The following is a 15,285-nucleotide window of genomic DNA, read 5'->3' as shown; positions in this document are numbered from 1 at the left end:
CAGCCTCTGCTGAATTATTGATGCCCCTCACTACCTCGGGACCTCCCCCTTGTTAACAAATCGCACTCCATATTAAAATTTAAAGAGGCAAATGAGTGCAATCTCTCGCCTTATTATTCCTCTCTTCTTTTGCCATCTGAGCTCTAATTTTTAAGTCAATCAGCCTGAAAGGTGTCTCTTGGGAGACAGCAGAGCTCAGAGAGCCAAGCCCGGGACAGGAAAACTGAAGACCATGAGTAGGATCATGATCCGAGTCCTGAGTCTATTAATGGAGTCTGAGTGATTCTGGGCTGGGTGAGCACTGATTCCCTCTGAGTCACTGAAACACATTAAGAAAAAAAATCCATTCACCGCCTTACTGGGTCGGCAATGACCTTGCCCAGTTTGTCACATCCCTAAAACTTCCCTACAGCAGAGTATGAAAACTTCTAAGTTGTGGTTCCAAATTTGGATTTAGGGTGCTTTGTTTGGCCTGCAGAGTTTGTTTTTTAAAAACGAAAATAATCGCCAAAATCTTTAAAAATTGGAGCTTCTACATAAACAGCAGATTTTCTGACTTTCCTTGAGAAATCAGAGGACTTGGGCTTACATTCATACCACTTACTGGGGTTGACAGTGGCTGCTCTTTTCAATGAGGAAAGGCCTCTTTGCCACAGTTTCTATCACTTCCCATTGATGGTTGAATCTGTGACGCTTGGCCTCAAGAAAGATGGCACACAAGTGTTTCCATGTGCCAACTCAAGTCTGTTAGGAGGACTGCCTGGAGTGCCACAGTGGATCTGCTCACTTATGAAAGATTGCATTGCAGTTTGTAATTATTCACCTCCCCTCCCCTGGAAGAGGATTAGACATCTCTAACCATTGCCATCTGACTACATGCTGATCATGGAAACAGATGCTTTAAGAGGCATTGTAGGTTATCACCAGTTGTCTGGCTCTTTCCCTCTGCCATGGGAATAACATACCCATGATCCTGCAGCCTAGATCCCAGTAGGACAAAGACACACGGTGCAGGCCAACACCCGACTTACAGGTTGGAGCTGAGCCACACACTGGAAAGAATAGCAGCCAACCCACAACCTTTGGTAACATGAGTAAGTCAGCTGTAAGCAACTGAGAATTGGGGGATTATTCTTCACTATGGAAGAACTGACTGATACAGCAAGACCACACTTGCTAGAAAAAGGGACTGCGATGAAAAAGCAATATTTTCCTATTTTCTGAGAAGGAGAAAATGATGGCCGGAGAGAATTCTTAAACATTAATTTTAATTGTCTTTAATTTAAAAACCAGCTTCAGAAGATTCTGCAAATATAATGGCAGTGCCCTCAGAAGAACTGGATTGAGTTCCTGAGCGCACATTTAATGAATAATTCTCCTTTTATTAGAAAATTATCATATGTCTTGAAGTTGTATTTTCAGTTGATTTCACTTTGTAAAAGTAAAGAGGAAATTTTGAAATACTTGTTACATAAAGGGTGTCTAATATCTGAAAGAGTCTTACCCACTGCTTTATTGTGAGGATCAAATGGTTGGAACTATATAAAAATGCTGTGTCAATATGACATGAGCATGAATGCCAGTTTTTATGAGGTTTGTAGTGATGTGACACCATTTTCTCATCTTCTCCTGTATTAGGAGGCAGGTCAAGCATTACTGTGCCCATTTGACAGATGTGCAGACTGAGTCAGTGGGCAGGGATTTGTCAGCTAGCTAAGGAGAAGACTGAAGGAGAGTCAGTTTCTCATCCCTCTAGCCACCAGCAATCTGTCCACTGCCTTACACAAAAAGGGGCCAACCACGGACTTTTGAATAATTTTGCTAATACACAGATTTCTAGTCTAACGGTGTCAGTTTTAATGAGATCTGGCCTGTGCTGATTTCTTAGAAGTAGCCAAAACCTAATTATCTACTTCCATATATATCTACCTTCTGCCTTCTTTGGCCCATGACAGTGCTTCTAATTTACATTTTCAGTTTATAATGTCAATGTTCACCAGCCCCTTTCAATCCTGGATTAACCTGGTCATTCTCCGAACCATCTGGTGGTAGGCATGGTCGTTATTCCTATTTAAGAATTTGCACATGTATCGTATTAGTTAGAAACATCCATGGCATGCAGAGTTAAATTCTAAGAGTTATATTTTGAACAGTCTGGTATCATTCAGTAACTTGGGACTATGTTGTTGGCTATGACTCTAGGCCATCCTTTGGGACATTAAGGGCATTTTTACCTCTCTGGAAGGCATCTCTATATTATGTCCCATGGGTGACCAGAAGACTCTGAAGGACAGGGACCTAAAGTGAGCTCCTGGTGCTAGCTGGCCTATCCCCCTTTCAGGAGATGCTGGTTTGGGGCAGAATCTGGGTCACTGGCTAGATTTCCTCTGCTGCCAGGATCCTGTGGGTCTGCTGGGACACATAACCTCCTGAATCCTCAGGCATTTGGGAATGCTGTCAGTTACTCAGGATTGGAGGGCAGGCACATCACGGGGCATGATTGTACATTTAGGATAAGACTTTTCACCTCTTATGAAAGGTGCTCCTCGCTGACTACTAACTGCTTCACAGAAAGTAGGTTTATGATGTGGCCCCATTAGGTAAAAGATATCCTTTCCATTGACTGGAAATTTCTTTTTTTAAAGAGAAGTTCGTACTGGCAGTTCAGCAACCCCCAGGTGTTAGAGATAGCTCCCGGGGTCAGGGAGTGCTCAGAAGATCTATTTGGGGGTGGAAGAAGTGAGGTTATCCTGGTCTGAAGAGGAACCTTCGCCTGGAGGCCCCAGATCCTTAGGATTGCCCCTCACCAACCCAGCCCCAGCCTTGCCTTGCATTTTAAACACAACCTCCCTAATGTGAGCGTTTCTTAAAGCCCCAAGGCCTCTGGTAAGTTTTTCTCAGAGTCAGGCATGAGGACAAGGGGCTCCTCAAAGCACCACATTCACTAGGCTAGCCCCCTACCCAGCAATCAAGTATCATCAGACTCCCCGCCTCCCTCCCTGCTCTGTGACGTGGCCCATTTCCTACCCACAGGGAACAGAAGTGCTCCCATTGAACAGATTCCTGCCCACACAACCTCCACTCAGAGTTTCTGGTCACCACTTCCCAGGAAGCGTTGGCACAAACCAGAGCCATGTGGCCTGATGCCCCCTCAGCCCACAGCCACCATGTGGCACCTCACCACACACCCCCCCACACCCAGGCCCACAGGAAGGAAAGAACTACAACACCACTCCTAATGTTTCACAGACACCCTGGAGTGTGCAGGGTGATTTGACACACCTGACCGCTTCTGTTTACCTCAGCCACTTCTGAAGCGGGCGTGATGACCGTCATCTCGGGGTGAGGAACAATGGATATCCATGCTTGACGAGGCCACACTGTCAGGAACCCACAGAGGCAGCAGAGTTAGACCTTCCCCCGCGCCCCCAAGTCCTGTCTTCTACAGGAGTCAGCCTCCTGGGCCCCTGAAGTGCAGGCTTCCCCTGTGCTACAGGGAAAATCGGTTCTGCTTGCCCCCAGTTCGCATTTCCCTCTTCACCCCCCTGGTTCCCACAGTAGCCCTTCCACCTCAGTTTAACCTCAGACACACCAAGGATCCTTCTACCAGAGCTGTACACCCTCTTCCCCCTGGACTCTTACATAGTATATCTTTTTAAACGTGCTTCTTTTACAGTCTCCTCTGATAGATACCTTTCTCCCTTCTCCAAGCCCTCAACAGAGGCCCGATATTGTGTGACTTCTCTTCCTTGAGATTTTTCAATGACTTCTTATTACCTACCTGATAGACATGATCTAACCCAGCATACAAGCCATTTCTCCTAACCTATTTCTATTCTTACCCCCCTTCCTTATGAATCCTGTATTCTAGTCATCTTCCTTTGATTTGTGTCCTTATTTTTAATTCTGAATCCTTCCTCCTAGGGCCTAAAGGTCCTCACTCCTACAGGGTGCTGCCCCTGACTTCTCTCTCCTCTTCGGCCCAGAGCACTTTGTTTGTGTCATTTGTAAGGCATCACGTTATAGGATATCTGGTTACTGTTTTACGTGTGGTATGACCCTGCATGGGTTATCTCCACTGCCAGTGTGGAAAGTCCTTGAAGGAAGGGATCCCATGTAGTACATCTTCATTTCTGGCTTTACAGTGCTCCTTGCACACAGCTAATGCTGAATAATTCCTGGTTTAGTAACCGAGTAAATCACTATTCATGACCTTGGCTCTGGCTGTTGCTTCATTGGCGACTTGTCATATGGCCACAGCTCCTACTATGCGCAGAGCTCAAAGAACACCAACCCAGTGTCCACTGCCATTTTGCCTACTAGGTATAGTGCTGGTTAAAGAATCCATAGGTTGCTTCATTGACAACCTGTCATGTGGCCACAGCTCCTACTATGTACAGAGCTCAAAGAACACCAGTCCAATGCCCACTCCTCATTTGCCTACTAGGTATAGTGCTGGTTATAGAATCCATAGGCCTAGGTGGTCTCATTTGCTCACAGATTATTAGGAAGAGCAAGGTACACAGGAGAACGGTTTGAAACTTCATTTGATTCTCTGAGATCTGAGTACTCAGTACAGTGAATAGCTCACTTCAGCAGCACATATAATAGTGGCTACTATTATGGTGGCTGAGACTATAAATACTATGAGCAGAGATAAAGTCAAAAGTTAAAGCTAAAATTAAAGAAAAGAAAACCTTCTTTTCTTCCACCTTCCTTTTAATCCCCCTCCTGCTAGAAGATATGAAGGGCAGAGGGAAGCACATTGCCTGGCGGAGAAACACAGAGAGGCTGAGAAAAAGGCACAGGTGCATAAACACGCACAATAATTACCTCATTAATATCAAAACCAGGAGGAAACAGACTCATTCCAGAGAGCAGGGCTGGGCCAGTCTCCTTCTAGGAGCCTGCAGCCAGCGTTGTAATTCCTCTGAGGTATGGGGCTGGCTTGCAATCTTTCTCCCATCCCTGCAGCTGTGGAAGAGGAGCTGAGACCACCAGAGAGCCCCATCTGATTCCACTTCTGGTTCTCACTTCCCTCTAATGCCGTAGGCGTGGACTTCCTAGTAGCCTATGTCAGCCTGCACATGTGCCGCCCCACGTTAGGGCCAGTGGTACCATCATTCTAGCATAGTGATGAAGGATTGACAAGTGCAGAAATGATGTGATTTGACAAAATGTGTTTGCAGAATAAGACAGTGAAAGAAAACATGGGAGGAGATCAAGCTCCCAGGTGTACAAGCTGTCCTTGGATGAACACAAAGTACTCTTGGTTTCTCCTGTGACTCTCCCCTGGCCTCCTCTCTTCCAGCCTTCAAAAGGTGAGGTGTCCCCCCATAGTCCTAGCAGAGCAAGAGCCCATGGAGAGGCTCACGCTCTTTCTTCCAGACTACACTGACTTCCTCACTTTTGTGAAAGCCTCTACCCCGCCCCCCACAGGCCTCCTCTCACAGAAGAGGGAACAGAGATGTCCAGGCTGTCTGGTGACTTGCTCAAAGTCATGAGCATATGGTGGCCAAGGCAAGTTTATACTGAAAGTTGAAGAGAGAGTCTGTCCTCCATCCGGCAGCCTGGCCAATGAGTATCTCTCTTCATGACATATTTTTCTCTTTGGCTCCCCTCGTAGTTCCCTTCATAGCTTGTCTTATTTAACCACTTCTCATATAATCTGTTCCTACAGACTTGCTCTTGCTATTGCCAGCATTTACTGCCTCCATGCATTTCTTTAAAAATGTGCATGCCCAGGGCAGCCCAGGTGGCTCAGCAGTTTAGCGCCACCTTCAGCCCTGGGCTTGATCCTGGAGTCCTGGGATCGAGTCCCACGTCGGGCTCCCTGCGGGAAGCCTGCTTCTCCCTCTGCCTGTGTCTCTGCCTCTCTCCCTCTCTCTGTCTCTCATGAATAAATAAAAATGTGCATGCCCTGTCATTTGGCAAAACGCCGTCATAGGTAGGAGACATGACATGTCAGTCTCCACTCCCACATCACAACTAGTTTTTCAAAATGAGGTGCAAGTGTCCCTAAGTCACAGAAAGCACAGACTAATGAGCCATTTCATCTCTGGACTTGATTTCCACATGCTTAGTGCCATGGCCCACTGAGGGCTAAGGAGCATTCACTGGGAACTAGGATTTCATAGTAGCCTCTTGCTTGTGCATTCCAGGTATCTGGCCTAGAAGGCACAGTGGCAAGAGCTGGTGGGCAGGAATAGAAGGTAGGAATGGTAGGGACACCTTGGAGTACAGTTGGTTGAGCATTCAACTCTTCGGCTCAAGTCCTGATCTCAGGGTCGTGAGATAGAGCCCTGCAGTGGGCTCCATGCTCAGCGTGGAATCTGTTTGAGATTCTCTCTCCCTCTTCCTCTGCCCCTCTTGCTCGTGCTCTCTCTCTCTCTTTCATAACTGGCTAACTAATTAACTGACTAAATAAATAAATAAATAAATAAATAAGAATGTAGAAGTGGAAGGGATTTTTACACAGGGAAAGTCGAAGCACATAGGTCCATTCTGCAATGGACATTATATAGGATATCAGACAAATCACATACCTGGTCTTTGCTTAGTTTCTTCTTTGGTTAAATAAAGAGAATACTGATTTTAATTTGCTTGTATTGTCAGTAAGTTCAAAATATTTTTTAAGTTTTTGAATGTCCAGGTAAGGTCTGGCATATGATCAGAATGAGTTTAAGCAGGTGTGCTCTGGCTATGCCTTATAATAACCCAGGGACCTTGGCCAAATTACCTAATATCATCAATCCCAGGCCCTTCAACTCAAACAAGGAAATAATGACTAGAGTACCTATCTCATAGGGTTGCATGAGGTTTAAATGAGTCAATATATAGCACTTAGAGTTATGTCTGGCATTTCTTTATTGCTTAGTACAGTAATGGCAGTCAGAGCAAAAATAAACTAGCTTAGATGAATAATGGAGTTATGGGTCTACTCTATTCATTGCCTGATGGCATCTGACAGACTGGTCTTTAAAATTTATATGGAAGAGCAAAGGACAAAGGATAAAGAGAGGTAGTTTGGGGGGAAAATAGTAGGAAACTTGCCTTGCCAAATATCAAGACTCCTCATTGTGCTATAGCGATGAAGAGAGATGGTTCTGGTGCAAGAATAGAAAAATAGACCAATAGGGACACCTAGGTGGCTCAGTGGTTGAGCATCTGCCTTGGGCTCAGGTCGTGATCCCAGGGTCATGCTGGGATCAAGTCCCACAACAGATTCCCTGTAGGGAGCCTGCTTCTCCCTCTGCCTATGTCTCTGCCTCTCTCTCTGTGTCTCTCATGAATAAATAAATAAAATCTTCTAAAACAGAAAGAAAAAAATAGACCAATAGACTAGAGAACAACAACTAAAACACCCTATACTTAAGTGAAAATTTGATATGAGGAAGCAAAATAAGGATGGACAATTGGTTATCCATACAGAGAAGTATAAAAATACATCACACAAAAAAAATCCATTCTAAGTGCATTAAAAGTACATGAAAGCAAAAATTGGGGTGCCTGGGTGGCTCAGTCATTTAAGTGTCCAACTCTTTATTTTGGCTCAGGTCATGATCTCAGCATCATGAAATTGAACACTTCATCAGGCTCCAAGCTGGACATGGAGCCTTCTTAATATTCTCTCTCTCCCTCTGCCTCTATCCCCCCACCCTACTCTCTCTCCCTCTCGAAAGAAAGAAAGAAAGAAAAAAGAAATAATACCTTTATAAGGAAGTATAGGAAGGCATGTCTGATTTAAGGGCTGGGGAATGACAATATCTAAAAAAGAAAAACCATAAGGGAAATAGTGACAACACTATTTGACTACACTAACATTAAATTGTAAACTTATTTTTTAAAGAATGCCTCCATAAACAAAGATTAAGAGAGATATTAGGAGAGAAGATTGGAAGCTGATCATTGATAAAGGCCTAATATCCAGTATTTTAAAAGTACTACAGCTCAATAAAGAAGAAAAAAATAGACAATAAGCAAAACATAAAACGATCGTCATTAATTACCAATAACCATGAAAAGATGCTCAAGGTCCCCACTAACTAATAAACTACAAATTGAAACAACCATGAGATACCATTACTCACTCATCATGTTGACCAAAAATTTAAGTCTGATGATAATAAGTAAGGATAAGAGACAGATGAAAATCCTCCCGTACTACTTTGCACCTAGCTATAACACATTTGAGCCAGGTCACGCTTCTAGACATATAATCCAATGAAGCTCTGCTACATCTGCATGGGAGATTTATAGAAGAATGTTGGTTGTGACACTGTTAGTATGAGGGGAAAAGGGGAAACTACCTAAGGGATCATCAAGAAACGATAAGTTGTGAAACAGAGGCCTGGTCATACGTTCACTCTGTCTTTTCTGTCATTAAATCACACTGGGAGAGTCATTTTCTTCCCATCTTTCTCACTCAGCCTGAGTTGCCAGCTAGTATAGTAATTTGGGGGGATTACCTTTAAGGGCCAACTGCTTGCAAATCAGTCCTGGTTGTGGTCGGAATTCATTAGTGTTTTTCCAGCATCCTGTGGTACTCAGAAGACTGATCCTCTCTCAGATTAGGGCATTGCTGTCTTTCTCATATTATAGTGATGATAATAACCCAAAAAAACCCAAGGAAGTAAAATCCTCAGGGAGCCATTTCTCTTTAATTGAGGAATTCTAATGAGTCACAGTCCCCCCACGCAGGTGACTTGATTGTCCTTTATAAATAAAGGATTGTGAACACAGAGATGTTTCCTTTTAGCCTCCTGCTGTTTCTCCTTCGTTTCTCTCTCTTGGTGCTACAGCTTCTCTCTGTACACGCATATCAATATATGTAAAACACATGACGTGACGATTTATACCTCTTTATTCACCTAGCCAGCTTGCGGTTCTGAGATTCCCTGGATGTCATCCAAGGAAATGTAATATGGTAGCTTAATTGGTTGGTAATGGTGCTAATAAAGGTAAGAAGTCTTTTTTTTTTTTAATTTTTTTTTTAAGGTAAAAAGTCTTAAGTTCCTTTCTCCAAAAGCCAGAATGATTTTCTTTGTGTAACAAGATTCAGAAGGCATCTCAAATCTTGGCGAGTGTATCCTCGTTTATATATGGCAGATTGGACAAGGCAGGCGGCAGAATCATGTCAAAAGCACCACTACTATTGCAACTCCAAATTGTCCCCACCCTGGTGAGTCTGTGGATTCCTTCTCTGAGTAAAGGAGAATATCTTACATGATTAAAAAGGGTTAGTAATGTCCCAGCTCACTCACAAATGTGAAACTGAGGAAGTGGTCTGGGCTGAGATTCCTATCTTTATTGCAAAAGAGTAGAAAATAGATTTGGTCATTCTTACTGTCATTTTTGTGATTTTTCTGAATCCAGGGGAATAATGAGGAAAAAAATGTGACAAAGCAAAGAGAAATTTGGGCGGAATCTCTGGGGAAAAAAAATTCACGGTGAAATCCATTAGACTGTGTAATAGTTTCCCAAGGGGAATGACATAAACCTCATAGTTTTGCAGTCATTTAAATTTAGACCGAACCATGCATTTCCAAGCAGACCCCAGGGAACAATCCTGCATTGAGGAGGGAATAGGGAAGGTGATAGGCCAGATGACCTAATAGTTCTTTATCAACTTAATTTCTAGGATTGTGGGATCCTAATTAAAACGAACTGTATTGCCTATTATGAACCCATGACATTAATATTCTGTAAGGTCTCTAGGCAAGCCACAGGGGTTTCAGCTTTTTCTTATTTCTGTAGAGCTAAAGTCCATGAGCCACCTTGACCGTTCAGCTGGTGCCCATATACTGATTTCCTCACCAATAATGCTTGACTTAAGTCTTGAAAAGAAGTTAGAGCACATACTATGAACTGAGATTTCATTTTACTTTTTTAAAAAAGATGTGTTTATACATTTTAGAGAGAGAGCACACACATGCATGCACATGTTGGGAGGACAGAAAGAAGAGAACCTTTCAAGCAGATTCCCTGCTGAGCTCAGAGCTCAACTTGGGGCCCGGTCCCACAACCCATGAGATGATGACCTTGACCTGAGCCGAAACCAGGAGTCAGTGGCTTAACCGACTGAGCCACCCAGGTGCCCCTGAACTAACATTTTATTCAAAGTAATCCAATGGAATGAGGATGCTTTGACATGTGTCATGACAATAAATATTCTTGAATAACCCCACAGTGAGCTGGCTCTGTGATGGAAGCAATCACCACCATGCAACATCTAGGACAAAAATCTGCTTTCTCATATCCAGCCCTGATGTTTCCTTCCAGCTTCCACTGATGTTTTAAAAGAAATGCTGATTACTGGAGAAATCATAGCATTTCTGGGTTCAGAGGTTCTTCCATCATGAACTTCGCAGGTCTCCACTGACATTAGCCTCTCTTCCTGAAATGGACTCCAAGTGAAGAGGCTCAGACAAGGCCACAGCAGGCTGGCCAAGGCTGGTCTGAGAACACCAGCCAAGGGCAGAGGGCACTTTAGCCCCAAAATGGCAGCAGTAAGGCCAAGTGGAAGAGATCGGTAGCTCAGTTGTCCCATGCGGTATTTTAGTTGACTTCAGCTGGTGGATAAAAAGAAAGAGTGGAGACAACTAGCTGGTAAGCTTATTTCATCAGTCTTTCTGGAGGATGTGCAAGAGGTTCTCAGTAGGCCATGGAACTCTACCAACAAGTAGTAGACACCGGCGTGCGTCAGAGAATATCAAGCTCTACATATTTTAAATTTAAAGCTGGACTCTAATTAACTTGCAGGGAGTTCCTATGAAAATTGAAGATGAAAAAAAAAAAAGAAAATTGAAGATGACACTTTTCAATAGTACAGGAGTAAGGCATCCGGTAGGCAGAAGGACTAGAAAATCCCTAATCCTCCAAGAGTCAGTTGGTGTCACCTTACTATGACATTGTCCCTTATTCGTTTGGGCAGATCCCAGGAGCTCTCACTTCCATTATAATATTTCTAGTATGGAATTGACAGCGTACATATCCATATCCTACAGACAGGGGAGACATTGCCTCGAACTGAGAATAGCTCAGTTCCTGTCGTAGAAGCTTAATAATTAAGAAAAACCTGTTAGGTTATTAGAGAGATATCTTAGAACCTTGGTTTCTTGATCTGTAAAGTAGCAGAGTAATATTACCTCAAACAGCTGTTCTCAGGATTAAATGCCAGAACAAAAAATCCTGAGGACAGTGCCCAGCTCTTAAATAGCATATAGTTCTTTCTCCCACTTGTGATATGGGAGGGTTTTTCTTTGTGGTTCTGATAAAGATCAGGCCAAAACTGTTGTTGTTGTTGTTGTTTTTAACAGCAAATAATGTTGCCATTTAATTATGTTTCCAGAATAGGTCAACGTTTTGTACCCTATAAGCACGATGGAGGTTAGACCAGCTCCAACCCAAATCCTTGGGCATTCAACCTTCTTATCACCCTCTTGGCTAGATGCACGCCATGAATAAGGGAGATTTTCTGAGATGTTCACACTTGATTCTATTTCAGACATCCATGAAATAAACTTGGAGAATGGCTAAGTAACTCATCAGTGATGATAAAAATGAAGAGTGGAAGGTGGCCCCATGATTTTGTTGGTCACCAGAATCTCACCTTTGTTGTTCCAGAATACCTCCGAGCCTTCTCTGAAAACTCCCCTAGAGGTATCTTCACTCTTCTTTCTTGCTTTATTTCTATAGAACCGAAAGCACCTATAGGGTGACGTGTAAAGAAGGTTTGTGCAGTCAAAACACATTGTTCAGGTGCCTGGGTGGTTGGGTCAGTTAACCATCTGCCTTCGGCTTGGGTCATGATCCCAAGGGTCATGGGATCGAGCCCTGCATGGGGCTCCCTACTCAGCAGGGAGCCTGCTTCTCCCTCCCCATGTGCTTCTCCCCCTGCTTGTGCTCTCTCACTCTCTCTCTCTCCCAAATAAATAAATACAAATCTTTAAAGAAGAAAGAAAGAAAGAAGAAAGAAGAAAGAAAGAAAGAAAGAAAGAAAGAAAGAAAGAAAGAAAGAAAGAAAGAAAGAAAGAAAGAAAAAGAAAGAAAGAAAGAAAGAAAGAAAAGAAAATGACACTGCAGTGCAGTGCAGTGCTGGGTTGGCAGGGCCATCCTGGGACCGGTTGGCACAAGTACATGGAATGGCCTTCTTCCACCCAAAGCCAGGATTCCACTTTCCCACCAGCTCTGAATTTAATTTACCTCTTCTAGATGCACTCATGTCACTATGCAGCCTGCAGGTCACTCCTGTCTGTTGTCCTCCGATTGCCGTACCAGGCACTGGACCTGTAAGAAGAAACGGAGGTCAGGAAGAGGAGGAGGTGAGCAGTACGAGCGCCCAGTCGCCACCTGAAGGCATTTGCTCTGCTTTGAGCCCAATACCTGGCAATGCATCGGGCTCTCCCACTCCAAGCCTACCCCTGCCCAGGCAGTCATCCTCAAGTTCCTGGTTCTTCTACATCCCGTCTCTCAACCATGTGAACTCTGTGTTGTCCTGGAGTCAGGGAGCAACTACCTTCCCCATCTCTTGCTTGTAGCTCCAGTTGAACTCTTGGCTTCTGATACTGAATTCTCCTCAGTAACATCGCCTCCTCCTGCTCTGTGGCCCCAGCTGTCCCTGCTGGCCATCTATGGGCACATGTTGTCCTGCAGAGCGTGCAGCAGGAGCTGTTCCTTTGCTCTTCCCTGATTCTCATGCTGTCCCTTCCTTCTTTTTAAAACATTTGGTTGTAGAGTCTCAGAGTTTGACAAGTAACATTGAGACACCCCTCTTCCCCACTGCCCAATGATGGGCTCATGGATCCACCATAATGCATCTCTCACGGCAGCCAGCACTGGTCAGGGACCTGGTTAAGTTGATCTTTGCTGTTGGAAATGGGACGTTGCAGAAATGGTTGTGGAGCACTGTGGGCTTGTGGGTGTGGGGTTTATAAGCTGGAGGGCTTTATATCAGAGCAAGGTTTCCCAGACCCAGCACTAGTGACATTTTGGCTCAGGGGTGTGGCTGTCTCCTGTGCCTCCAGCCTCCAGACACCAGTATAGCACCTCCCCTCAAGGGACAACCAGAAATGTCTTCTCTGGGTACTACCAAATGTCCCCTGGGGGCAAAATACTCACTGCCATGAGGTGTTGAGGCAGAAAGACCACTTTCCTCAGAGAGACTTATCCACTCTGGGGCCACCCAGGGCTTTGAGGGACACCTTAATTTATTTCAGAGGTTGATATTCAGCTACCGAATATGCTGAAAGGGAGTGAGGTGGTCTCACAAAAAGCCTCTCTTGTAAAGACTTCTGGTGAATCCTCCTGTTCCTTGCAGCTCTACTCTGTCAGGCCTAAGTCCTTACTTCTGAGCCTTTCTAAGCCTCTCTACTGAGTCATGTCCTCCCACATGCTCACCTCTCTCACCACCCCCCTTCAGTGTTCAGGGCACCTGGGTCCACCATCCCATCCCTTCTATATCCACTTTCTTTTCTTTTTTTTTTTTTTAAAGATTTATTTGTTTATTTATTTATGATAGACATAGAGAGAGAGAGGCAGAGACACAGGAGGAGGGAGAAGCAGGCTCCACGCAGGAAGCATGATGTGGGACTCGATCCCAGGACTCTAGGATCGCACCCTGGGCCAAAGGCAGGCACTAAACCGCTGAGCCACCCAGGGATCCCCTATCCACTTTCTTTCTTCCATTGATTTGTTGAATCTCTTGTCTGAAGGCATTTCCCTTTTCTAGATCATTGTGAGTTTATACTTACGACCTCATTTCATGATAAGCATTGGTTGTCATCAGTTCTCTCTCTCTTAGTCTCAGGAGAGAGAGAAAGAACTTAACCAAGTGGAGCTGCCTGGTGATCTCTGGAAAGGAGTCATTCCTCCCACTGCATCTGGATGCTTCCCGCACAAGGCCCATGCCACCCTGTTCTAAGATTGTCTATCTTTGTCAGTCCTCTTCACTGGACTGTAAGCTCTTTGCATTCAGGCATCGCAGTTTGCTCATCCTTAACATCTCAGAAGTGCTCACAGTCTATAGGACATTCTCAATAAGAGATTATTGAGTACATAAATAACTCGAGCCTTGGAAAGAATTCTTTAATTTGGGGCTGCTGGGTGGCTCAGTGGTTGAGCCTCTGCCTTTGGCTCACGGGGTGATCCCAGGGTCCTAGGATCGAGTCCCACATCGGGTTCCCCCCAGGGAGCTGCTTCCCCCTCTGCCTATGTCTCTGCCTCTCTCTCTCTGTGTGTCTCTCATGAATAAGTAAATAAAATCTTTAAAAAAAAAAAAGAATTGTCTAATTTAAATTCAGCAGCAGACTTTCTTGAACTTTAAAAAAACTAGGGACAAAAGGCTTTGAACTTCTTGCATATGTTTCTCTCCTCAAGGAGCATATCTCTGCTTTAGATTGTCAAAATCTGCATTCAACTTCTGGAGTTTGCTAGAATCTTGGACTGGGAGCCTCCCAGTCTGTTAATGATCCACTGTAGTCTGCGATGGGATGAAGCCCAATCCCCTGACATCCTGGTTGGGGTGCCATGCTGATGTTGCCATGACGCTGATGCCACAGACAGACATACCCTGACATAGAGAAACCTTTTGCCTGGTTGTGACTAATGGGATATTGATGGTGTCCCCTTACACAGCCTTCTAAATACAAATAAAGTAGGATGAGCTAAGAGGATAAAGTGCAAATATCAACCCCTTTGTGTAACAGTTCCATAATATTATCTGGGAGCCAGCCCAACGTTATGGAAATCACTCAGAAGAATCAGACAATCTTTGCTTCCTAGGGCACTTTTATGTTTGCAAAACCGTCATTGGTATCAGCTTCGAGTAATATTGACTGATGTGTATCACCATTCATGTTATTAATTCTTGCCCAGGACTATTAACAAACTTCAGGACTGCTATTTTACAATTGGGGAAGGAGAGGTAGAGAGGGTGGTTTGGCAACTGGCTTAAGGCCACAGTTTAAATTGGGTGTCAGGCTGAGACCAGGAGGCATGGATCTTTAATATCCAGCTCCCTTGCTGAGAAGGGCTGCTGCTCTGGGGTCAGCTGGGGCAGACTTCCCTCACCTTTGTTCGCCCATCAGACAAAGTGAGCCACCTGGTAGCTCTCCCAGACACTCGGCAAGAAGCAAGCTTTTGAAGAGGGAGCCAGCTCACTTTTCTGACACATGTCACATCTCTCACCAAAGGGAGAGACCCACTGCTGCCTGGATTGTCCACTGGGGCATGTCACAGTCTAGATGGCATATGAAAGACAAAAAGCTCCCTTGTCATCTGCTTTTC

The sequence above is a fragment of the Canis lupus genome, chromosome 6 (assembly GCF_048164855.1).
Source record: "Canis lupus baileyi chromosome 6, mCanLup2.hap1, whole genome shotgun sequence".
NCBI classification, from domain to species: Eukaryota; Metazoa; Chordata; class Mammalia; order Carnivora; family Canidae; genus Canis; species Canis lupus.
Note: the sequence above shows the minus strand (reverse complement) of the source record.